The 25,900-nt window shown below is 37.8% G+C and overlaps 1 long non-coding RNA gene across 1 annotated transcript in view; it reads left to right on the plus strand.

Moving 5' to 3' along the window:
• LOC107651156 (uncharacterized) overlaps positions 1-25,900 on the plus strand; it is a 42,250-nt gene that overhangs the window by 13,890 nt on the left and 2,460 nt on the right. The window contains exon 4 of the long non-coding RNA XR_008916068.1: positions 11,673-11,848. This is a non-coding gene — a long non-coding RNA (uncharacterized LOC107651156). The remainder of the gene's footprint in view (positions 1-11,672; positions 11,849-25,900) is intronic.

Below are 25,900 nucleotides of genomic sequence, written 5' to 3' on the forward strand. Positions count from 1 at the left end.
ACAAAACCAGATAGAGAGAGAGAGAGAGAGAGAGAGAGAGAGAGAGAGAGAGAGAGAGAGAGGGAGAGAGACAGTGAGCGAGAGAGAGAGAGAGAAAGAAGGAGAGAGGGAGACAGAGGGAGGGAGAGAGGGAGAGGGAGAGACAGAGACAGGAGACAGAGACTGAGAGAAAAAGAGGAAGGGAGAGAATCAGAGGGAAGGAGACAGAGACAGAGGGAGAGCAAGAAAGAGAGGGGAGAGAGAGAGAGAGAAAGAGAGAGAGAGAGAGAGAGAGAGAGAGAGAGAGAGAGAGAGAGAGAGAGAGAGAGAGAGAGAGAGAGAGAGAGAGAGAGAGAGAGAGAGAGAGAATTTCCATTGTGTAAGACCCAGCATAATTAGGATGGTCTTACAATAACAAGGCACCTCCTACCTGAAGATCTCAGATCATTTCCCCCATCTTTTCCTCTTCCTCTTCTCACTCTCCCTTTCCCAGCAGAAAAAAATTTTAAAAGAAGGGAAAAAAAATTTCACAGAGTTTTTTCAAGTCACAGAAAAGTAGACAGGGCCAAGATAAATGATTCACCCCAAAGTCACAAGGTGTCAGAGTCAGAAGGGCCCACACAGCTGTCTTTTTTTGTGGTGCTTTTTGAGAGAGCCCATCTCATTTATATATGATTCTAGTTATTCAGAAGTTCTTCCTGGCATTAAGATTAAGAATAAATTTGCTTTCCTAGGAAAGCACCCACCTAAGTGTGATAATGATGATAATAATGATAATAATAATAATATAATAGCTAACACTTGTATAGCACTTACTATGTGCCAGGCAGTGTGCTAAGCTCTCTCTCTCTCCCTCCCTCTCTCTCTCTCTGTCTCTCTCTCTGTCTCTCTGTCTGTCTGTCTGTCTGTCTGTCTCTCTCTCTCTCTCTCTCTGTCTCTCTCTCTCTCTCTCTCTCTCTCTCTCTCTCTCTCTGTGTGTGTGTGTCTAACTTTTTTCTCCCTCCCATTTGATTCTCACATCATCCCTGCAAGAGAGATGCTATTCTTGTCCCCATTTTTCAGATAAGGAAACTGAAGCAGAGATTATATGACTTGTCCAGGTCACACAGCATAATGTCTGAGGTTGGATTCAAATGCAGATCTTCCTGATTACAGACTGAGCACTACCCCACCATAACACCTTAATCAGGAACAACTGAAGGACACATTGACCTGATATATTTGGATGTGGACCACTAGGTGAGCTTGAAGTGGGAGTTCTTATCGTGGGCTAAGAAGATAAGATTCAAAATAAAGGCCACCACTTGAACTGGAAAGGGACCCATGGGAATCTTTCAAGGATTTATTTTTTAAGAATTTGAATGTGACTGAAAAGAGTGATGGCCATTCTCACTCAGCTTGACCCCCTCACAGACACTATTAACACATATGATTAACTTTCCATTTCCACCTTCATCCTTTTCCCATTCACACTCCCTAAAATGTCCTCCACATCCTCTCCACCTATTTGACTCCAAATCCATTGATGGAGGCCCAAACCAAATCCCATTCCTAAGAAATCTTCCTTCTTTACTGGGGCTCAAACAGATCTCTCCCTTTTCTCTGATTACCAGTTATAGGGACATTCAATTTGATCTTGTTTTGTGTTGTCCATCATTAACTGGCCAATGATTTATTCCAGGTATATACATTGTGCCTTCTGTTTGCAGGGACCATGTTTAATGGTTGCTCTCTTAGCATTCCTCTTGGAGCAGAATGCACCATCAATAGTATAGTACCTCATGGAATAAAATTAAATCAAATGAGACTTCCCTCATACACATCTTGACTTCCCATCTTGATCCATTGCTTTTGCCTTTCATTTCTCTTGACTTAGTCTTAGAGGTACTGTCCTCACGCAGAAGGGATCTGCTCGTTTTTATTCCACTACCTTAGTTTGGTAGCATTGCCTTTCAATCATAGGATTAAAAGTGGAAGACCTTAGAGATTGGCTAGACCAACTCTCTCATTTGACAGATGAGGGAACAGGCTCAGAGAAATTGTGACTTGTCTAAGGTCATATAAGTTTCAAACTTAGGAGATGTCTCTTCCTTATTTGCTTTCTCCTCTAACTGGCAAACCTCTGGACCCAGACTAGTATTTCATACTCAATTTACTACCGTTTCAACTTCTGAATGGATTTTTATACCTCTTTCTCAGCATCCTGATTAGATACTCTCCCCTACCTTCCTAGATCTCTTTAAATAAATGGTTTCTCCTGGTTAGAATGTAAGCTCCTTGAGGTGAAGGACTATACTTTTTTGGCATGTGTAACTCAGGAGTCAACCATAAGCATTTTTATGAAACTCTCCTTAAGGGTAGAGAGAATGATTATTTGCTGTTCCGCACATATGTGAGGGGCAGAATTATTGAGAGCTTTTGGAGAGAAGAGTTGCTCTTTTGGATTCCATGCAGTTCTAGGATCTCTTTGGGGAGGAACCCTGAAGGGGGAGAGATTTTGGAGAGAAGCCAACATGCAGAGGAGTTGTGAGCATTTCCCTATTTCCAGTTCAGTGAATTAGAAATTCCAGGGAATTTATGTCTGGGTAAGATTGGTCTCTCTCTCTCTCTCTCTCTCTCTCTCTCTCTCTCTCTCTCTCTCTCTCTCTCTCTCTCTCTCTCTCTCTCTCTCTCTCTCTCTCTCTCTCTGTCTCTCTCTCTCTCCCTCTCCCTCTCTCTCTCTCTCTCTCTCTCTCTCTCTCTCTCTCTCTCTCTCTCTCTCTCTCTGTCTGTCTGTCTCTCTCTCTCTCTCTCCCCCCCATTTCTGACTCCAAATGCAATATTCTTGTTCCTGTTGTCAAGAACCTTTGACTTTTATTTCTTCACATTACTCAACTTTTCTATTTTGCACACTTCTATTTCAACATATTCTTCACTTGCCTTGTTCTCAGTCTCTCCATATTTGCTCACTATATGTCAGCAGCTTAAGTGTCCTGCCATTGTCTCTCTTGTGTACACATCTTACCAAACATAGTTGTACTGCAGGCAACACTGCTTCAAAGGTGGTGTCTGTGGTTTTCCAGGACTTTAGATCTAATGAACTTTTCTTTCCACTTAAGAAAATGAAATATGATTTGGAAATAGCATTGTGTATATCATTCAAAGTAAGGTTTGATCTTTGTTTAGGATTTAAGTCTGTCAGGACATTCTCTGAAGACCAAAGTCCAAAAATATTAGCATTGGAAGGAATCCTAGATGCCATGTAATCTAAGCTATAAAAGCTTGAATCTCTGACTAAAACATATTTTGCAAATGATCATTTTGTTGAAGCAATAGATACACAACAGGGCATAAAGTCAGGAAGATCTGAGTTCAGATCTTGCCCCAGATACTTGCTAGCTATGTGATGCTGAGTGAGTTAGTTAACTACTGTCTTCCTTAGTTTATTAATTTTTAATAAAATGGGGATGCAAATAGCACATACCTTCCAGAATGACAAAGATAAAATGAAATCATATGTTAAAAGTGCTTTGAAAACCTTAAAGTGCTATATTAAAGCTGGCTATGCTTGGAGTCTTCCAAAGAAAGTAACTCTTTTCCTTTTGAGATAGCCTGTTCTAATTTTTAAAGTTTCCTAAATATTAGAAAATTCTACCTCATGGTTCAAACTAAATAAGTAAAAATTAAAGGATTACTTGTGAGATGCCAGGAAGATATTGTTTAGGTAAGGCATGATGCTGTTTTCATAGGACTGGCAGTCTAGCACAGGGATAAGAGGCTAATATTTATCTGTCTGTCATCTATCTATCTATCTATCTATCTATCTATCTATCTATCTATCTATCTGTCTGTCTGTCTGTCTCTGTCTGTCCATCCGTCCATCAGTCTGTCTATCTATCTATCTATCTATCTATCTATCTATCTATCTATCTATCTATCTATCTCTATCATCTATCAATTTATTCCTGTTTATATCTCTCTATTTATCTTTATATCTATCTATGTATATTTCTATTCATCCAACTTTCCATTTATCAATATAGATATATGTATGTATATATATATGTGAGTAGTGTATATGTATATGTGTGTAAGTACATGTATAGGTGTAGACATAGATTTATATTATATAGTTCTTCATAATAAAGTTATTAGAAAGTTACCAAGCAAAGTACTTTGTGAGCTTCAAGGCTGAAGGTTGATTGTGGGTTTTTAAAACCATCTAAGGCACTGAAAGAGGACTTCCTAGAGAAAGAGACATCAGTTTTGGAACTTGAGATGACTGGTCGGGAATCAAAAAGCATAGATGAGTAAAGAGCATTCTGAACAAAGAATAAAAAAGAATAAGTATAGAATAGTTGCTGTAAAGAGTAAGATCAGGTTGCTATAAGAGTAGAAACGAGGAGGTGTGAGAAGCAACAGGGATCAGCTGAGTTCATGCACCATGAGTTTGTAGTGGGTAAAGTCATCTCTATTTCTGGATTTTCCCTAGAATACATTCATATGTTTACTTTCCCTGGAGATGCTGCGTATAGCTCAGAGAATCAGCCAAGAGATGGAATGAATAAATTGGATGTTGTTAGTTACTCAAGGATGAGAATTGATGAGTCAAGTTTGGCAGAAGGTCAGGGAAGTGACCTAATCTTCACTATGGAGACAAGTGTGAGTACAGACAGAAGTAAAACCAGAGTGGAGTGATTGGATGGGAAATTAGGGATGTCATCCAAGGACTAAAGGGTGAAGAGCAGTTTTAGTTCAAGCGAGACAATAGGAGAGATATAAGGATAGGAGGCTGTGGTCAGAGGCTGAGTGTAAAGTTCCAGGTGGTATTGTTGTGTGAGATGGTGAGACCTAAGGGATATGGTGTCAAAGGGAAGTGGAAGGCTTCACCAGAGTTTGGACGACTAGCAATTGAGAGGTCAGGTTGTTGGAGGGGTTGTTAACATGAATACCAAAGCCCAAGATGGGGTGCAGAGAAGGGCACCCAAATCATTCAAAAACTTGAAAAGTGACCTAGAGCTCAAGATGGATGTTAGCAATAAGAATGGAAACAGTGTGGTACAAATAGACTGTAGGATAGAACAGTACGTAGATTTAGGTTTATATGGGGTTTTAAAGATCACCCAGTCCAAACTTCCATTTTATAGATGAGAAAATTGAGGCACAGAAAAGTGACAAGCTTTAGCCATGTAGCTTACTCACTCCTATCTCCATAGCTGTGCACTGATTGAAAACTCAAATGAACTCTTCCTACATGTGTTCTTAGATTCCAGGCTTCCTTCAAGATTCAGTAAAAATTCCACCTCCTTTTGGTTGTATTTTCTGGTCTCCAAAGTCTTTTAGGTTATCCTGCATCTATTTTGTATATATATCTTGTGTTTGTGATTACACACAAATATAACACACACACACACATATATATATACACATATAGATGTAGATATATACACACATATAAATGTATATAAAATATATTTATATGTGATACATTATACACACATATTATGCATTATGTATATTATATCATAAGTTATATATGCTTATGAGGTTTATGGGATGATTAGCACCTCTGGTGTTAGGACTTACTAAGTACTTTTCAGGGCTGTTCATTCACCCCTCCACACACATATACACACATACACACACAAACACACATAGATACATATATACAAGCTTATTAAAGTCAAGGACTGTTTTTCTTCTGTCTTTTTATCCCCAGCAATTATGCAATACCTGACATACTGTGGGCACTCATAAATGCTTGCTGATTGATTAATTTATTGATTGATCAGAGTCACACAAGAAGAAATTGACAGAGCTGGGATTCTAACCAGAATTCTCCAGTTTCAGATTCATGGTTTTATCAATTGTACCATAAAAAGGAATAGTGCAAGAGGAATGGTCTAGGTATTGGAGTAGAGAGAAAGAAGAAGGATAATCACTCCTCTTAGCATAGTGAATTGGAGGGAGTGGGAGAAACAGTGGCTGGCCAGAAGAGAGGCCTTTAAGGGTTTTAATATCTTCAAAGGAAATCAATAATTCTATTTTAAAAACAGCTATAAGGAATGTTGATGGAGAATAGCATCAGCTGATGGTCTTATGGTCCATTAAAAATTTTCAAGTGATTTCAATTTCACAATAACTCTGTGATGTACATACTAAAAAGTATTATTATCCTCACTTTATGTGGATAGTGTTCTTTCTCGTAGATCCCTACTAGTTGTTTAGGATCACTGCATTGACACTAATGGAGAAGTCCATTACATTCAATTACACCACATTGTATCAGTCTCTGTGTATAATGTTCTCCTGGTTCTGCTCCTTTCACTCTGCATCAATTCCTGGAGGTCATTCCAGTTCATATTTATCCTCACTTTACAGATGATAAAACTCAGGCTTAAAGGGATTAAGTCAGAGAACTAATTGCTATCAGAGACAAGATTTGAACACAGGTCTTCCAGATTCCAAGTCTTGTACTATCTCTAGAGACAGGAGGAGAGATTACTAGACCTGATTAGGAAGATATCAGTTTAAATCCTTCCTTAAATTCTTACTAGTTGTGTTACCTTGGGCAAGTGTCTTCATTTCTGTAAGATGAGAAGATTAAACTTGACCTCTACAGTCTGGTTCAGTTCTAAAAACCTATCCTTTAACTCACTGTTAAAAGACCATATCAAATTTATATAAAACTAAGTCAAATTTGTAAGAATACAAGTCATTTTCCAATTGACAAATAGTCAAAGACTATGAATCTATTTTCAGATGAAGAAATTACAGTCATCAATAATCATATAAAATGTTCTAAATCACTCTTGATTAGAGAAATGTGAATTAAAACAACACTGAGGTACCATCTCATACTTATGATATTGGCAAATATTACAGTAAAGGAAAAATGGTAAATGTTGGAGGAGATGTGGCAAATTTGGGACATTAATGCATTGCTGGTGGAGTTGAGAACTGGTCCAACCATTCTGGAGAGCAATCTGTAACTATTTTCAAAGGACTAAAAACAATGCAGTAATACCAGTACTAGGTCTGTATCCCAAAGAAATAATAAAAATGGAGAAAGGACCTACTTGTACAAAAATATTTATAGCTTCTCTTTTTTGTAGTGGCAAAGAATCGAAAACTGAGGGGATGTCCATCCATTGGGGAATGACTGAACAAATTGTGGTACATGTTGGTGATAGAATAGTATTTTGCTCTAAGAAATGATAAGCAAGATGACTTCAGAAAACTCTGGAAAAATCTGCAGGAACTGATGCAGAGTAAAATAAGCAGAACTGGGAGAACATTGTACACTCTAACAACAAAATTGTATGATGATTATCTGTAAAACTTGGCTACTCTCAGCAATGGAATGATCTGGGACAATCCTTAAAGACAGGTATGATGGGTAAAGTAATCAACCTCCAGAGAAAGAACTCTTGGAGTCTTCTTTCACATCAAGGTACTTATGATTTTATTTTGTGGTTTTGATTATGTAGGAGTGTGCTCTTACAACAATGACCAACATGGAAGTGGGTTTTGCATGACAATAAAAATAAAAATTTTAAAAAGATCATAGATTTAGATCTGGAAGGGATCTCAGAGGCTGCCAACCCCCAACTTTCTTATTTTATGGATGAGAAAACTGATTCTGGTTAAGTGACTCCTACAGGGTTACTTAGCTAGTGAGTATCTGAAGGAGAATCTGAACTTTTTTCTTTATGACTCCAAACCCAGTCTTCTATTTACTGAATAGCCTAATGTGCTTCATACTTGAAATTACTTTGTATGAATTATATGTATGAGAGGTCGATGGGCTAGGGATAGTGATTGGGATTGGATTATTGATAATTTCATTGATATGAGGAGAAGAATCTGATGAAATTGCCAAGCAGAGAGGCAGCATAGTCACATATGAAGTATAGGCTCGGGAAGGGAGCCTCTGACCAGGTAGGTCACACCTTCTTCTGGATATCTCCAGATTTCAGAGTGAGGGCTTCATAGATCAAAGAGGAATGGACCAAGTGGAGGGGCACCCTGGGTTAAAGTGGAACCCAAGAATAAGTGATTAGAACAGATATGAATTTTGGAATGGGCATGCCACTTGTTTCTGGCTGCAAGAGGGGGATTAAATAGAATAACAAGTAGATTGTAGTACAGATTTGGGGGAGTTAGTGATTCAGTGGATAGAGCCTGAGGTCTGAAGTCAGGAAGACCTAAGTTAAAATCTGCTTTCAGACTCTTACTAGCTGTATAACCTTGAGCGAGCAAGCCACTTAGCTTCTATTTCCTTTTTTGTGAAATGGAGATAATAATAATCCCTACCTCCCAGGACTGTTGTGAGAATCAAATGAAATAATAATTGTAAATAACCTGGCACCTATGAAGCACTATATAAACATTTGCTATTTATTATTATCATTAATTATTATTATTATTAACTTATGCTTGCAGGATTTTTAAAGACCAAATCCCTAGAGTTCAGAGTAGAATCTAGAACCTTTCTGTTTTGAAATATGGGCATTTCCAAAGTGTACTTCCCCAAAGACTAGAACTCCTTGTTTGGGAAGACAAGTCTTGACTATCAGTGCTCTAGTCTTTTATGTGAGGGGAGGTAGAAAGGAGGCTGCATAGACGACTTCCTCCTCATAATGTTTACCAACAGAAACTCATTAGAAATCCATTAATTTAATGCCCTGATGAAACTTCACTCCATTTGCCAGCCTTTTAATCTTCCATGAGCTATTTTGACTTTTAAAATTCTGCAATTTCTGGATGAGTACCTCTGATGGCTGTATGAAGGCTTTCATAGTCTGAATCTACCTATGAACAATTTGCCTACTGCCTTCCCAAGAGGCTCATGGATGATTGAATAAATGAAGTGAGCCCTCTCTTGCTGCACTCTCTTGCATCCCAGGTATGGATTGAGGACAGATGGACCAAACTTAATATTCAGTGTTCCCAATGGCTTATACCCAGATAATCCCATTTTATTATAGTTCCTTAAATCAGAGGGTCCATACATTTAGAGTTGGAAAGCTGATTAGAGGCCACTGAGGCCAACACTCTTATTTTATAGAGGAAAACCTGAATCTCAGAGGTTTCATTTTTTGCTTAGGTGTTCAGCCATTTAGTGTCTGAAAAAGGATCTGAACCCATGTCTTTCTGACTTCAAGTTGAAAACTCTACCACTCTGCTTTTTGCCTCTTGGGTCAATTTTTCCTAATTTTCCTAATTGTTTATTAGGGTCTAGTACTGAATCAATTGTCATCAATCCAAAGCTATTAGTACCAGTCCCTTAGCTCGACTTCAAACTTCATAAACATCCCACCTGATGCTTTACAATATTTCATCTATTTATTTCTTATCTGTGCATTTACATGCTGCAGGGTTAACTATATGGTTTTTTTTTATTATAACTTACTTCTTCAAGCTCATTCCTTTCTACTTGGTTTGAAAATGGGAACTGCTCAAGTAATTTAGGTCAAGATCAGAGGTTTCTATTTTTTTTCTGTGTCTTCAGCCTCTTTGGCCATCTGGTGAATCTTATAGACCCATTATCTGTATCATAATATTTAAGTGCATACAAGAAAATTCTCTTCCACTTCTAGGAGCTAAGATGTATAAAAGGATGGCAGAAAAAACATGTTTCACTGAGGAAATAGGGAGAATCAGCCTCAGGCAGTAGAATCTAGTTCAATTTAGCACAGGTAGCAACTGGGCAAAAACAGCTGCAAGGCTTCTCACAGAAAATCAGCTAGGTTGCCCCTGCCAAGTGCATACTATAGGACTACATTGCAGCCAAGGCATCCTCTTGAAGTACATGCTTTAGGACCTAAGGGCACAATATGGGATCCAGGGGCAGCTGGGCTGCCTCCAACCAACAGAGTAGACCCCAATACAAGCTCAGGACAGTACTCCCTCCTCTGCAGGAAAATAGAACCAAACTTTAACATATAGATAAGGTCATGAAATAGGATGGAACAATAAGCAAAAGAAAAAGAAAAAAGCCTGACCATACTTTAATGACAAGGAAGATAAAAATATAAATTTAGAAGATGATAATAATGTCAAAATGACTGCATTTAAATCTTCAAAATAAAATACTAAATGGTCTCAGGTCAAAAAAAAAAAAACCTCCCAAAAAACTCCTGGAGAAGTTCAAAAACCATAAAAGAGGGGTAGAAGGAAAATTTTGAAAAAAAAAGTCAACAAACAGCCTAGTAAAAGATATATGAAAAGTCACTAAAGAAAGTAACTCACTGAAAACTGGAATTGGCTAGCTGGAAAAGGTGACATAAAAATCCAATGAAGAAAAGAGCTTCCTAAAAACTAGAATTGGCCAAATGGAAAAAGAGGTACAAAAATCCAATGAAGAAAAGAAAATATTTAGGTTTATAAAGGGAACCAATTATATTGAAATACTGTTATTAACCAAATAATTTAGAAAATCAATAAACCCTTAATCTAGTGGCTGAATTGCCTGCTGTGCGAAGAGAACCCAGGCAAAAGACAAAACCAATGCAGTAAAATATTCAATGAAGATTGACATTAAATAGGAAAACAATAAGGAGCACACAGCCTTAAGTGATTATAGTGTGGTCTTCTCTTTTCCCTTCAAGAATGATTTAGGAAAAGAACTCCAACATGTATGAGGAGGCATCTGAGTCTTTAGTATAGTTAGCCTTGCTACCACCATTCTCAATTTCCCCTCACCTATGTCAGTCATTGATTCTTTCATTCTACAACTTTACTTTGTTCTCAGCTTGTCTGATCCCTTGCTCTACTTAGTCCTTTGGAAATGGTCATTTTTATCTTGCTTTAACTTATCTTCCTCTCTTTGTGGTCACATCCTTGCATTGGTGGATGCCATGTTTCCTCCTCCTCTCAAGTTACAAAGTGCCATTGGAGAAAATCATTAAGTTATGTTAATTAGCTCTACAACAAATTTTCACTATTGTCAACTGTGCCCTCAGGGTTACACAAAAATCCATTTTCTTATCTCTGATTGACTCACTCCTTACTTTTCAAAAAAACTACTTTAAGTTTCCCCATCCATCAATAAGTACCTTTTAAGCACCCAACATGTGCCAGGCATTGATCTAAGCTGTATGTAAAAAGTGAGAAAAGGAGATATAATCATTAGAAAGATACTCACTTTGGAGTCAGATGACCTGACTTCAAATATTGCCTCTGATATTCATTGTTTGTGTAGTCTCAGGTAAATCACTTAAGCTCTTTGACCTTGGGAATTTCTCATCTGTAAAATGAGGGAGTTGGGCAGATGGCCTCAGAGGTTATTTCCAGTTCTAGATCCTAGGAGCCTATAAAGCCAAAATAAGTCACCTTGAGGAAAACAAGAAGATTTGTTTGCCAGAGTTACGCATCTACATAAGGAGCCTTGCTTATGAATTTGAGAAGTGTATGCAGGACTCTTCTTTGGAACAAAGTTTATTGGTCTTGACCTATCTATCTTTGCCAGTAATGTTGGTGTTGCATAAGAGTCCAACAGATTAAAAGTGACACTGTGTATTGTTAGAATCAGTGTTAGCAAGTTATAGGGATGATCTTAACTCCCTACACCTTGCATCTGAAACAGTTTTTTTAAAAAGCTTTTCTTCACCTCTTTATAGCAGTGACGAGCAAAATCTAGCTTGTGACCATCTAAATATATCAAATTCCCTATTGCATTGTCTAATAGTTTTATTTTTACATTTTCATAGCACTGGTGAACAGAACCAGTGTCTTCTTACTACCCCCTTTATACAGTCCTGCATATTCAACTCCTAAACCTGAAAACAGAATCAACAAAGTGAGGACAATTTGTGTATGGATATTGCTATTTCCCAGCCTGCCTGCCTGTCTGACTCCTTTTCCCACTGGATACTCAGTTATAAAGGTAAGTACATCTAGTTTACAAAGTTTGACAATTAAAAAAAGAGAGCCTATAAATCCTAAAGAGAAGAATGTTTACATCCTACCAACAGATATGCTTGTGTGAATGTTTCATTTAAAAAGACTGGTTAAATTCTGTTCTGTCTCTTTTTTTTACCATTTATTCTAATATGACTTGTGATCAATTATTCAATCCAAAAGGACAGAACAAGAGTCAAAGAGGATAAGAAGGCATGGATGAATTGTGATCTGCATTGCTGGAAGGAGTAACCCACCTGGGTGGGATCACAGATCCATTGAAGTATCAAAGTGTTCTAAGCCTTTTCCTTTGCCCCATTTTAGGAATTAGTATTTTTTAAAAAGTACAATTGAGATTTCTTTTTTTGTAAAGGAAGCTCTGTTTTCTCAAAAGAGAAAGAGCATGTTAACGGAATAATTTAGAACCTTAATTCTCTCAAATCTCTTTTAGCAACTTTAGGAAATACTGTGCTTTAAGGAGGGGATTATGTTGGCATTTTTCTTTTCCTCAATCCTTTATAACAGTGTTGAACAAAATTTAGTTTAAAAAAAATCCAGAGGTTGCATTTTTATGAGAATTGCCTGTTGTTCAGAGGAGGTCCTTTGAAATACCTCTGTGTCCTTTATCTCAGTACTGAGTGGGGAATTTTACTCTGTGGGATGTAATCATCTAATTCTGAAGTTATCACTTCCTGGTTTTGGCACATGAATGTGTCTCATAATCACTTTGACAACATGAGCACCACTCCTAATCCAGCATCTTGACTTCTTCAGCACCTTTCCCTATCCCCATGAATATAAAATATCTCATATTTATGAGGGAACCTAGCAACCATGTAGGCTATCCATATAGTTATATATAAAAGAAATATAAATAAAAAGATATAATAATTATAACATATATAATATAATTAAAATATAAAATATATATAAATAAAAATACTCCTCTTAGTATTCTATGCAGCACTGACTGTAGTCTCTTGCACATAACAGGGCTATAATAATTATTAAACTCATTCATGATTTAAATAATTAGTAATTAACTTAAATCTGAAGACCTAAAAACCCCAATGATCTGATTTGGTATGGAGAGTTCATGAAAAGCTACATGACAATCTCAGAGGAGAGTCTAGAAGAAGACTTCATTTTAAGATGAAGAGAAAGCAAATACTTGTTCCCAGCATGGTATCACAGAAGGAGTATAGAACTTGTAGTGAGACAACATTGCTCCTGCCTATCTCCCATTGATTCAATTTACATTTTAGCCAGGCTGGTTTAACTGCTTTAATCAGAAGATAGATTTCTCCAGCTCCATGAATTTGTATAGAGTATCTCCCATGCTTAGGAGCTATTCTCTTCTCACCACTATTTCCCACAATACTTTGCTTCTTTTAAAGTTTGGCCTTGGATTTTCCCCTATTGGGAGCTTTCTTGTTTTCTTAGTTATCAGAACTCTCTCTCTTTTCAAATTATTTGGCATTTGTTTATCTCCCCCTATGAGAGCAAGAACTTATGAAATCTTTTTATGTTCTCTGCCTAGCACAGTACCCTGAACATACTAGGTGTTTAATAAATGCTTACTGAATTAAACAGAAAGGTAAGGTGTTTCTAGATTACAAAGGGCTCCAAATGTCAGGCAAAATTATATTGGAAATGTACTTAGTATCAGGAAGGAAACTTTTGAGAAAGGAATGACTAGATTGGATCTACATTTGGTCCTTGTGTTCAAATATCACTTTGAATGAAAATATAAAGTTGGTATTTTTATCATTAGGCACCATGGCATAATAAATAGAGCGTTACTCTTAGAGCCAGAAAGATGGGAGTTCAAGTCCCACCTCTGGCAACCTAGTGTCTATGAGACTGTGGATAAGGCACAACCTCAGTACTCTAGTTAATTCCCTAAGACTATAACTTACGAAAAAGAAGGCAACATTGGTAGATGCTCTCTTATTTGGAAATTATCTCTATCAATGAACTCATAGGTCAAGTTCCTATCATTAGTAATATGAAAAGCAAAGATCTGCTAATCATCCCTAGCTTCTTCTCATTCTATAAAACCTCACATCAAAAAAAATCAGTAACAAATAGTCTATGAAATTCATAGAGTAGCAAGAGATACTTCCAATGACAATGGATTTCCTCTCTTAGTTCTCAGGATCATTTGGGAAATGGGAGGGGTGTGTTCATAAGAGACATTTGCAAGAGAAATAGATTCTGCCTCTCTCTCTTTTGCTTCTCTTTCCTTTCATAACTAAAGTTCTGTCCTATATCTCCAGTAAAACCTACAGACCCTTTCACATATAATATTTGGGAAATAAGCACACTTAAAGGCCTGAGTAAGTCATATGTGATCTTTTTAAGCAATAGAAGAAGCGAGAACATCAAGATTCTCATTTGTCCTTTTCTTCCTTTTCTAAACTTAAGTCAATATATGTGCTAAGGTCCTTATATCACCAATTTCTAGTACATAGTAGGTGCTTAATTGATGGTATAAAGGATCCCTTTTCACTCTTATTATGTGGAATGAGTGCCCCTTTAGGATAGCCCTTGAAATCCATATCTCAAGATGTTAGTGTCAATTAATAGTCATTGAATGGTAATGAGTGGTCTGTCATGTTTATGACTTAAGGTCTTGGAAGTTAGGTCTTACCATATTCCAACTGTTTGCAGGTCTAGTCATGCCAAGATGGAATAGAACCAAAGGGTAGCAGGACCCCCCTGTGGGTTACTTTTAAGTAGCTTTCAATGAATTCCTGCCATCTATCAGGAAGCAGAACTGATGGGAGAGATTTTTGTTTTGGTGGCAGATATGTTTTAACTATCAGGCAGCACTACTTCCATGTCTGCCCACCACCAGGGTGCTGAGCTTTGGTGATATCTCCCTTAGAAGGGAGATCTGGAGAGCAGTATCAAAGCAAAACATCCTTGAAAGCACTCCATAGAGCCAGACTTGGGTCTGAGAGAAGAGAAAGAGAACAGTGAAGCTTTTCTAAGGCAAAGAGGGAACTTCTAAAGGAAGGATCAGGAATAGAAAAGACCCACTCTACCTCATTATACTGAAGCTGGAAAACTGAGAAGAGAAATGTTCCTCTGGAATAACAGCTCATTAGCAAGAGAAGAACTCTGACATTAGTTAAAATGTTGATAGACGTGACAGGTGGTGCGAAGACAAGGTGGTGGTGTTGGCTGGGAGTGGAGCCCCCCAGTCTTGTGCCTTGCCTTACATAATCGGGTTTATGCAGTGTGTATTCAACTGCTAAGACCAGTTTCTCGGCTGACTTAGATGTCCTTGGATAGCACATAGCACCATCAAGCAGACCAGAGGTTGGTGGGGATTTTTCCAATAGGATATTTCCTTCCATTTAGATGGAATGAATAGCTGAGAATATCTTATTGGGTCTTAGGAATATTTAATTGAGGTTCCTTGTACACAACATTCCTTTTCCCAACTGCCTTTAAATAAGCTACCCTCCATACTTGGAATGCTCTGCCTCCCTTCCTCTCTCCCTCCTTCCCAGGTTCAGCTCAACTGCTAAGCAAAATCTTTCCTGACTTCCCTTCCTTCTAGCTTTTAATTTTCTCTTCTCCCTGAAATGATTGTGAATTCATTTTATACACATAATACTTACTTGTTTGAATACGTTTATTCGCTTGAATAAGATACTCCATCTACCGACTCCTGTCCTCCATACTTGGAATGCTCCCTCCTCATCTTCACCTCTTGGCTTCCTTAAGTCCCAGCTAAAATCTCACCTTCTACAGGAAGCCTTTCTTGGACCCCTTTAATTCAGATTATCTCCAATTTGCCCAGTCTATACTCTGTTTGTACAGAGTTGTTTGGATGTGGTCTTCCATTAGACTGTGAACATCTTGAGGTCAGGGATTATCTTTTTCTTTGTATTCCCAGAAATGAACACAGTTCCTGGTGTTTACTAACATGCTTATTGACTGACTGAAGTCTCTGCATATATGTATGTTCCCAATGGAATATAAACCCTTCTAGGGCAAAGACTTTCATTTTTGGTTTCGTGTCCTGACACAGGGCTTAGCACACAAAAGGGCTTAATAAGCCTGCATTGGATTGAATCTAATTGAATTTCAACTGAGCACTTTGGGATTTCTGAAATTTAATGATTCCCAGTGCTTCCATGAGACCATTGTTTATTGACTTGTTTGGTCTGGATATCTAAATGGTTCCACTTTCTGCTCCCCTTTAGCTGGTTTTTATGTAGCCCTCTCAGTTTAGGAGGCCTAAGAGTGGAAGTGCCTTGTTTTACCTATAGAAGAAAGCTGCCATAGCTTTTTATTGTGGTCTACTTGTTTCTCAGTCATATCTAACTCTTCATGACTGCATTTACAGTTTTCTTGGCCAAGAGTGGTTTGTTATTTTGTTCTCCTGCCCTTTTAACTGATGAATAAACTGAGGCCAACAGTGTTAAGTGACTTGCTCGGGTTTACACAGCTAGTAAGTGTCTGAGGTCAGATTTGAACTCATAAAGATGAGTCTTCCTTTAGGCCCATGACTATGCACTATGGTGCCATCTAGCTGCCCTGCCATGACTTAGTTAAAGCTCCTATCTATTTGTTGGCTGTGCTAATGGATAAATGAAGAGATGTATATCAGTACAACCTGATAATTATGATTCAGCTTGGAACTAGTGAAGATGATGCTGATCAGGACATCATTCCAGAAAATAGTTTGAATTCAGGCAAAATACACACTTTGCTGAATTCTATGCCCTTTGGCTTCCCAAATTTTGGTTCACTCCTTTGGCTTCAGATTCTCCCTGACAATTGACCTCTTCCTCATCTCAACTCTTTGGATATTGGAGGTCCAGAACTTGTCTGGAAATTTCTGTGTTTGACCTTCAGAATATATATATATATATTTTGTTCCCATCCTTAGCCTCACCTCAAGCTGCTATTTTCTCTAGTTACAGGCATATTTTGTTTCAGGTTGGGTGGTGCTTAACTCAGTCCTTGCTCCTTAGTCTTAGGATTACATAGTTAAGAACAGAAACACTGATGATAAACCTAGAATTAGAGGTAGCTAGGTGGCACCATGGATAGAACATTGGATCTAGAATCTAGAAGATAAATCTAGCCTGTGTTACTCACCAACTAGGTGACATTGGGCAAGCTGCTTCATCTCTGTCTCAGTTTTCTCATCTGTAAAATGAAGATAATAAGAGCACCTACTTCCTAATGTTGTAAGAGTCAAATTTATTAATATTAGAAGAGCATTGTGCAGTCCTTAAAGTGCTATGTAAATGCTTTCAGGGGGCAGCTAGGTGGCTCTGTGGATTGAGACCTCTGGAAGTCTTGGGTTCATATATGGCTTCAGACGTGTGTGTGTGTGTGTGTGTGTGTGTGTGTGTGTGTGTGTGTGTGTGTGTGTGTGTGTGACTCTGGGCAAGTTACTCAACTCCATTGCCTAATCCTTATCACTCTTCTGCCTCAGAACCACTATACAGTATTGACTTAAGATAGTCTTTCTAAGAAAATGCTACCATTATTATCACCATCCCTAAAGATGAGTAGCATGGAACATCAGAAAGAGCTCTGGATTTGGAGATAGGAGACCTGTTAGAATCCTGGCTCCATTATTTACTATCTGTGTGAACTTGGTCAAGTCACAGCCTCTCTGGCCTTAGTTTCTTTATTTATAAAATGAAGGTGTTGCAGAAGGTAATTTCTAAATTTCTTTCAGGTTTTTGGCCCTAGTTAGTTGATCATATATTCAGGAAAGTATTTCCTTTATAAGCATCCATTCAAGTCCTACTCTGATGCCTCATAATGGTTCTTGATTTCTGCCTTGTTGTTATCATATTCTGTCCTCTAGGGCCAAGTAGAAACAATAACAATCCTCTTTAACATAGCTGAGGAGTGGTCATTCAGCCTTTGTTTAAAGTGGAGGGACTGGAAGAAGAGGACAACCCAAGACCTCCTGGAGTCTCCTATGCCATTTTGGGTCAGCTCTAATTGTTGGGAAGGTTTTTCTCAGATTGAACTAAAATCTGCCTCTATATCTTCTACTTACTGTTTCCTTTTGAGTAATTTGGAGACTGAGCAGAAATCCAATCCCTCTACCACATGATACCCCAAGGTGTATTTTTGTACCAGTTCTTATATGGCAGGTCCCCTTACCATGATGGTTGTCTTCCACTGTATGCACTGTCCTATATCAACATCTTTCCTAAAATGTGTCACACAGAACTGAACACAATTCTCCATATTCTTTACACCTTTTGTACCACCTCCAACTTAACTTGCAAGTATAAACACCAATCTTGGGAAAACAGTTACAGCACTCTAGCAGGGAAATAAGACAAATACATAAATAACTAGAATACAAATTAGAATATGGGAGGCCCAAAGAAAATTCCAGGAAAAGTGAAGAATCAAGGAAGAGTCTTATATGGCTGGGAGAGTGTTTTCAGTTGACTCCTACAAACCAACATGGAGGGCAGCTCTTAGCAGGCATGATTTTATTGTATTCTAGGTTGTCATTTTCTGTTTCATCCTGTCACCTGCCCGCAGGAAATTATAGGACAAGAGAGGGTAAGATCATCTCCTATACCACCTGCTCTTTAGCAGTCACTTTTGCAGATTCCCAGTCGATAGCTTCTTTGTGCCCCTTTGCATCAGCACTTCATTATTTCATGTTCTGGGCAATTGGGCAGCCTTGGCTTCATCCTTTATTAAGAACCAGCCTGTGATGGTTGAGCCCTCAGCATGCCTGGAAGTGCCATAAGAGCAGTGAAGGGAGCTAAGGTGGCAGGTCCACTCCAGCAAATTAGCAGCATCAGCAGGATCTGCCATGTCAGCTTCACTGAGAGGCGACCCTTTAAGTAGTGTGCTAAGGTATGATGCTTAAGTAGTGTTTCTTTTTAAGATGATGAATTATGCCCTATATTTCTACCCTAGTAGGTGTATATCTGTAGAGATTGAGTCCTTCTAAGCTTGTACTCTTCATTTTCCGAAAATGTAATAGTCAAAGTTATTTGTCACATTACCTGTTGATAATTGCTAAAAGCCTTTTCACCGTGCTCTCACTTGATTTTCTTTCACTTTCCCCTTCCTTTGTATATTTGTATATATATCATATGTTTGCAGTTGGAAGGAATGTTAGAGGTTCAATCCCTTCATTTTACTTGAAAAAATGGGATCATAGAAGTGAAATGACTTGCCTAAGGATACACAAGTACCTGTCAGAGTTGGGAAAGCAACCAAATGTCTTTGCCTCTAGTTTCAACAGTCCTTCCTCTCCTACCACCTAGAATGGAGGCAATGTAGTACAATGGAAATAGAAATTGATATGAAGTTAGAAGACCTGAATTAATATCCAACCTTTGCCAATTACAGGCTGTGTGATCTTAGCAAAGTTATTTAACCTCTCTGATTCTTGTTTCTTCATTTGAAAAATGAAGCGGTTATACTAGATGACCTCTAATGTCTCTACCATCATTAAATGAATTGTCCTATGATCATAGCTACTACTTTATTTGGAGATCTATACTAGTGCCACACTAAAATTATTTTATTATTCTCCTATGAACTTTTCCTTTAATAAATGTTCAATCAGCAGTCTTTCTATATTCCAAGTAATGTGGCAGTTATCAGGGATACAAAAACAAAAGTAGAAGGGATACAAAAACAAAAGCCTGTCCTCAGGGAACTCATATTTTCTTGGGAGAAACATTGCATGCATGTGTGTATGTATCTATATAGATTTATATGTAGCACATTCTCCATAACTACCATCTCAACACCTACTTGCATCAACAAGTTAGGTCACAAAGCATGTCTACCACATTCTCTAAGACTCTAGGTTTAGTCCTTAGGGGTTTTAGTTCATCTTTTTAATGTTGTTGTTCATGGGCCCCCATAAAAATGCTTCCTGCTATGATTATCAGTGATATCAATTTGTTAGTCAGACTTAATTAGCTTTAAGAAATGAGTATTTACTAAAGCACTATAATAAGAATAATTGTTACAGAATATCTTCCTTTTCTGTACCCCCATCTTTGAGCCACTCTCCTACTAATCTAGAGATTCAAGGTGGGGGGTAGGTGGGTTAAGGCTTAGAGAACACATATGGCAAAAGGGGTACCTTGCAGCTTCTAAAAGTCCTTTTGCTGAAGTCAAAATGTTCCCTTTCAGTACGATGCAGTTCTACTTTTCTCATTTCACCCAATCTGTCCTTGACTCTTGATCCAAACACAATTTCTGGCTACATATTTCCAGGGGAGGAGATGAGGCTATTGAATAAAAATTCAAATCCCCTGAGGCCTTTGTATTATACACACACCACATATATACATATTTGTATATGTGTGTGTATACATACATTGCATTTATATACGCTTATAAGTTTGTGCCCTGGGAGAAGGAATGAAGATCTTCTTAATGTGTAGCTATTGCTGAGGGTATTGAGGTGGAAATTAGATAATCATTGCCCTGAGAGTATAATTCTTGTCTCAAAAGGAAAGAAGTTGGAAGCTTGAATATCAAAGTGGGAGGGCAGAGTTGAGAAGTTTGGGGGATTAAGGGTAGATATGGTTATGTTAAAGATAAATGATTACTATGATTACTTTATGGGGAGGGGATGGTGACATTTGATCCACCTTCCCTTCCTCTGATCAAAAATTTCTCAAGGCCAGCCTCTGACCCCCAGGGGTCCCTTGTCCCCACTTTAGACTTCTTTCCTAGAGTATTGTTCTGTTTCCTTTGCAAAAATAAAGGAAACTGTGATGTCTGCTAAGGTAGAAGATTCATTTTAGTAAGTTCTTATTGAGGACACATATATTGGTGAGAGAAGTTTTGGGGACGAGTAAAAGTCATTATCATGTTTTGCCATTTTGTTTAACTACCCTTTTCAACTCTTTACCTCCTTTCACCTCTATCTCTATCCCCTAGAACCATTGCTATGTCCAACTATTGTAAAATTTCAATGGAGTCACCTAAGTCCTCTAATTTTCAATATTCTCTCTCTCTTAAATTATATCTAGTTTTATATTTTCCCTTCCCCCAGGTGGAATTTAAACTTCCTGAGATCAGAGATTGTTTTTCAATTTTCTTTATCCCCTCCACATAGAACAAAGTCTCATACTCAGTAGGGGCTTAATAAATGCTAGCTAAATGAATAGTGAACCTGGTCATATACAAGTTATTGAATCAAAAGATTCCTGCAGCATGCCCTTTAGGTCACAGATTGGCAAGTGACAACATTGTTAACTTTAATGTTTATTGGTTTGTGACATTCATTAGCTCTAAATTCTGGTGACACTGGCTTCCTCACTGTTCCTTGCATACAACACTCCATCGCCCAGTATCAGACATTTTCACTGACTGTCATCTATTCCTGGATTGTCCTCCTACCTTCCTACCTCCTAGATTACTTGGCTGCCTTCAAGTCTGAGCTAAAGTCCTTCCTTCTGCAAGAAGCCTTCCTCAATCCTCCTTACTTGTAATGGTTTCCCACTTTGGATAATCTCCAGTTTAGCCTATCAATAACTTTTCTGTATCTAGTTGTTTGCATATTTTCTCTTCCATTAGACTATGAGTTCTTTGAGAGTAGGGACTGCCCAGTACTTAGCACAGTGACTGGTACATAGTAGGTAGTTCATCAATGTTGATTGACTAGTTAACTAGTTGATTGATTCCCTGACTAAGGTGATTCAGACATGTCTTTTCAGGTCATTTCATTGGAGCAAAAGTGTTGTTAACTGAGTGGTAGAGGAGAAGGAATGAACAGGAAAGGGATTTAAGAGCCTCTTGGCCTCACCAATACCCACATCATTTATCAGACTATGTAGACTTTAGCAGTAATTCAGGCAGAGTTCACAGAGTAAATCGTTTCCATTCCCACCACTGGGTAGTACCTGGTGAGGAGCTGTCACCTTGTTCTAAGCAAGAATATAATGTAGTGATAATAAATGATGTATGTTCACAGAAGATGCCTAAAAAGAAGAAAGGGAATCTGTGAGTAAGAAAGAACTTGATGGCAACATTAGCTCAACTAAAACTCAACAACCATTTACTAAGGGCCTGTGATGTTTAGAATACGAGCTAGGTAGCTATGGACTAGAAAGCTAGAAACAGGACAGTTCTGCCTCCAAGGAGTTTACATTGTACTAGAAGATATACTACTGATCATTTGAGGAGGGGAAAACATTAATAGGAATATTCATTCTCCAAAGAAGTTATATTTGAGCTGAGCTATGTTAGAAAAGATTTCAGAGAGAAGGAAATGAAGAAGGGGGTGATTCTAGGTATGGGAGATGCCTTGTGAAAATACATGGAGGAAAGCGATAGAAGATCAAGTTTGAGGAACAGTTAGCAGACTAATTTAGGTGGAACAAAGAGTGGGATGGGGAAAAATCAATATTGGAGGAGATACTCTCATGAGCACGTATGATCAAAGAATAGGTATAACAAATTTTAAAAATAATTGTAGCTTAAATTTTCCTTGATTTAGTCATTTGACTTGGTATTCTGCTGGACCATGAATAAGGTAGTCTGAATTAAGATACTGAAAACAACCCCATACAGAGAGAATCTTAGAATCGGAAGGACCTCAGAGGCCCTCTGGTCCAACTCTCCCTCAGCAAGAATTTCTTCTACATATTAACATAAAGAAGACTCCTCCAAGGCATGGGATTTATTTATATTTGTCTTTGTGGGTTGAGCCCTATAGCATAGTGTTTTGAATGTAATACAACTTAATAAAGATTTGAATTGAGTTGAATGATACCAATATGAGGTCATCAAGCCTTTAATGGAAAACATCTAGGAAGAGGAATCTACTTACAACTTCCCAATTCTGTCTTCTTAAATAACTTTGGAAGAATTCTTATTGATGGATATGTTAGGACAAGAAAGTAACTAGAGGTAGAGCAATAGCAGAAAGAGTGCTGGTTTTGTTCTTGGGCAACATGAGTTCAAATCCTGTCTCTGAGACCTTGTGACGTTGGGCAAATAGCTGAACTTTCCTGGGCTTCAATCCTCTCATCTGTAAAAGGTTTCGGGGGAAGCTAGGTAGCATAGTAGATAAAGCTCCAGACCAGGAGTCAGAAAGACCTGGATTCAAATTTGGAGAGGGTTTAAAAAAATGAAGATATTGGGCTGGATGGCCTATGAGGTCTCTTTCAGCATTAAATCTGTGGTTCTTGGATACTATAATTCTATGCCCTCTAAAATTTGCAACCCTGTGATTAGCAGCCTGATTTTTGAATAATCAGGTTCTCATACCCTCCTCTAGCAAGAAAATAATCCTCGAAAAGAGAAAGCACGTTGTACTGTGGCTGTGTTGAAGGCAGGTTTCATGCAACTCCCTTCTTTTTTGTTTTCCCAACTCCACATTTTCAGTCCTATGTTTAAAGGAATTTCATCCTCCAAAGTGCACGCTTCTAAAGAGATTCAGCAAGCATGCAGTGACTTGAATCCCTGCCAACACTTTTCCTCCCCGTTATGGGAGCTTACCTGATGAGTCTCATGCCCTCTGCGAAAGCTGTCATTGGTCCCAGACTCACAGTGTAAGGGAAGCTTTTCCATCAGAAAACCTTTCAATTTTCTCCTTCTAACATTTGACTCCCAAACAGGAATCGAAGGTGCCCTCAGCCTCCATGCTCTGCATTCTCCTCAGCTATTTTTTTTTCCTCCTTCATTTAAAACCAACAAAACACACATTCGAAAAAAAGTTCCTCCTTGAAAAAAATAAAAAAATAAAAAGTACCTGAGTTGAGTTGCCAGTTTTTTTTAAAGCAACACAAGTAAAATAATCAATTGTAAGTTGCTGAACCTTTAAAGGATATTAATTCAATGGGATAAACTGCAGTTAAATGACTTTTATCAAGCAAACTGGGTTAGGCGGTTTAAAGGAAGAAAAAAATTTGAAAAAACATATACTGAGTAGCAGTTTATATGTCAAGAAAAACTGAGAGAATTTTTGACACTCTGATGTCGAGCAGATAACACTTAAATCATTTTTCTCCAAACTTCAGTCATAAAACTTCAAAGAGTTATAGCCATAATACAAATTTTTAGACTAAGAAGTGCTGTTTGAAGTTATTTTATAGGATTTTGCTGTAAGGGCTCCAATTGATTTGTGGTAAGATAAAAGAAGAAAACTTTATTTTTGAAGCTTTGTCGGAAAAAGCTTACCTTCCATTGGTCATTCTGCCAATATGCCTGGAGGGCGTGATGGTGTAGACATGGATATTATAGGCCTATATGAAGTGAGCTGGGTTTATACCTCCTGCTGTTTGTGTTATGGTTAAAACCTGTCACAAAATAGGCAGTGATTTATTAAATGTTTAATGAAGTAAGACAAAAACCCCAAGAACTACAAACAGAAACGTAGAACAGCATATTAAAGTATGATCATATGCATTACATTTCTATTTTTCTTCCCTGTCTTCAGAGGGAGGGAGGAAGAGAGAGGGATGAGAGGAAGAGAGAAGGAATGAAGGGAGAGTGAAGAAGGAGAGAGAGGAAGAGGGAAAGAGAGAGAGAGAGAGAGAGAGAGAGAGAGAGAGAGAGAGAGAGAGAGAGAGAGATACAGAGACAGAGAGACAGAAAGAGAGGAGAGAGACAGAGAATGTAAAAGAAAAACACAATTAGAAACCCAGAAAGCATTTGAGGAGCATCAGCCCAAATTAGTAATAAGGTTATGTCTTAATAAGTCTTTAAAAAAGCTTCTTCCTAAGGGAGATATGATGGGAAGATAAGGAAAATATCTTTCCTCTATTTTTAGCAGTTTCCATAAATTTCTCTAACAGGTATAGCTGCTGAGTAGCTTTCCACTTGATTTTCAATGAAAAGTACTTGAAAGAATTGCTTCCCTTTGAGGCAAGCTAGATTTGGTACTTGGAAATTATATAATAGTAATAATAATAATAATAATAATGACAGCTAGCAATAGTAATAGTTATAAATGTAATATTTATATTTAATAATAATCTCCCTATTCAGTAAACTCCAGTGCCTCCCTATCAGCTTTGAGAGTAAATATAAAATCCTCTTTTTGTCATTAAGAGCCCTTCATTCCTCACCTCTCCAACCCTATTCTAGGTGTTTTTTTTTAATATTTCCCTGACCATATACTCTTTGATTCAGTGGCAATGACTTGAACAAAAAAATTCCATCTCCTACCTCTGGCCATTTTTCACTGGCTATCTCCCCTGCCTGGAATGCTCTCCATCTTTATTTCTGCCTCCTGGATTCACTGGCATCCATCAAATCCTAACAAGAATTTCACCTTCTTTATAATCCCTCTTAATTCGACTGTCTTTCCTCTGTTGATTGTTTTTTATTGATCCTGTGTATATCTTATTTGTACATAGATGTTGGTACGGGTTCTCTCCCCCAGTAGTGAATTCATTGAAGTCAAGGACTATCTTTTACCTTTCTTTGCAAGTGCAGTGCTTAACAAAGGGACTGGGACATGATAGGTGCTTAATAAATGTTTACTAATCTACTGATCCAAAGTCACATAGACAATATGCACCAAGAGAAAGATTTAAATCCATGTCCTCCAATATCAAAACTTCCATTGGCATGGCTGGATGGAGTTGGATTTTGGGGGGGAGGGATATAGAGGAGGGGAAAGAGGTTTGAGAGTTGAATCAACCAAAATCCAGTTCCTTTGGAACGCTTCCACTTTCAAGGGATGCGTGTGTATGTATATATGTATATATGTGTGTGTGTATGTATATATAATGCATATAATATATTATGCATATAATATATGCATTATATTTAATTGTGTAAGAAGACATAAACACACATATATAATATATGTAAAATATATTATATACATTATACATAAAATATAGACATTATACATATAATATGTGTGTTTATGTGTCTCAGTACAATGAAAGGTTACAGTAACATCTATAAATCTTCAAAATGTATTCCACATGAATTTGCTAACTGCAGTGTTGCCTGCTATTTTTAAAGACTTCTCAAGTCATTTTAGTTTACATTTGATATTCCAGTCCAAGACATTTTTCACCATATTAAAAATAAT

Source organism: Monodelphis domestica, chromosome 2 (assembly GCF_027887165.1).
Source record: "Monodelphis domestica isolate mMonDom1 chromosome 2, mMonDom1.pri, whole genome shotgun sequence".
NCBI classification, from domain to species: Eukaryota; Metazoa; Chordata; class Mammalia; order Didelphimorphia; family Didelphidae; genus Monodelphis; species Monodelphis domestica.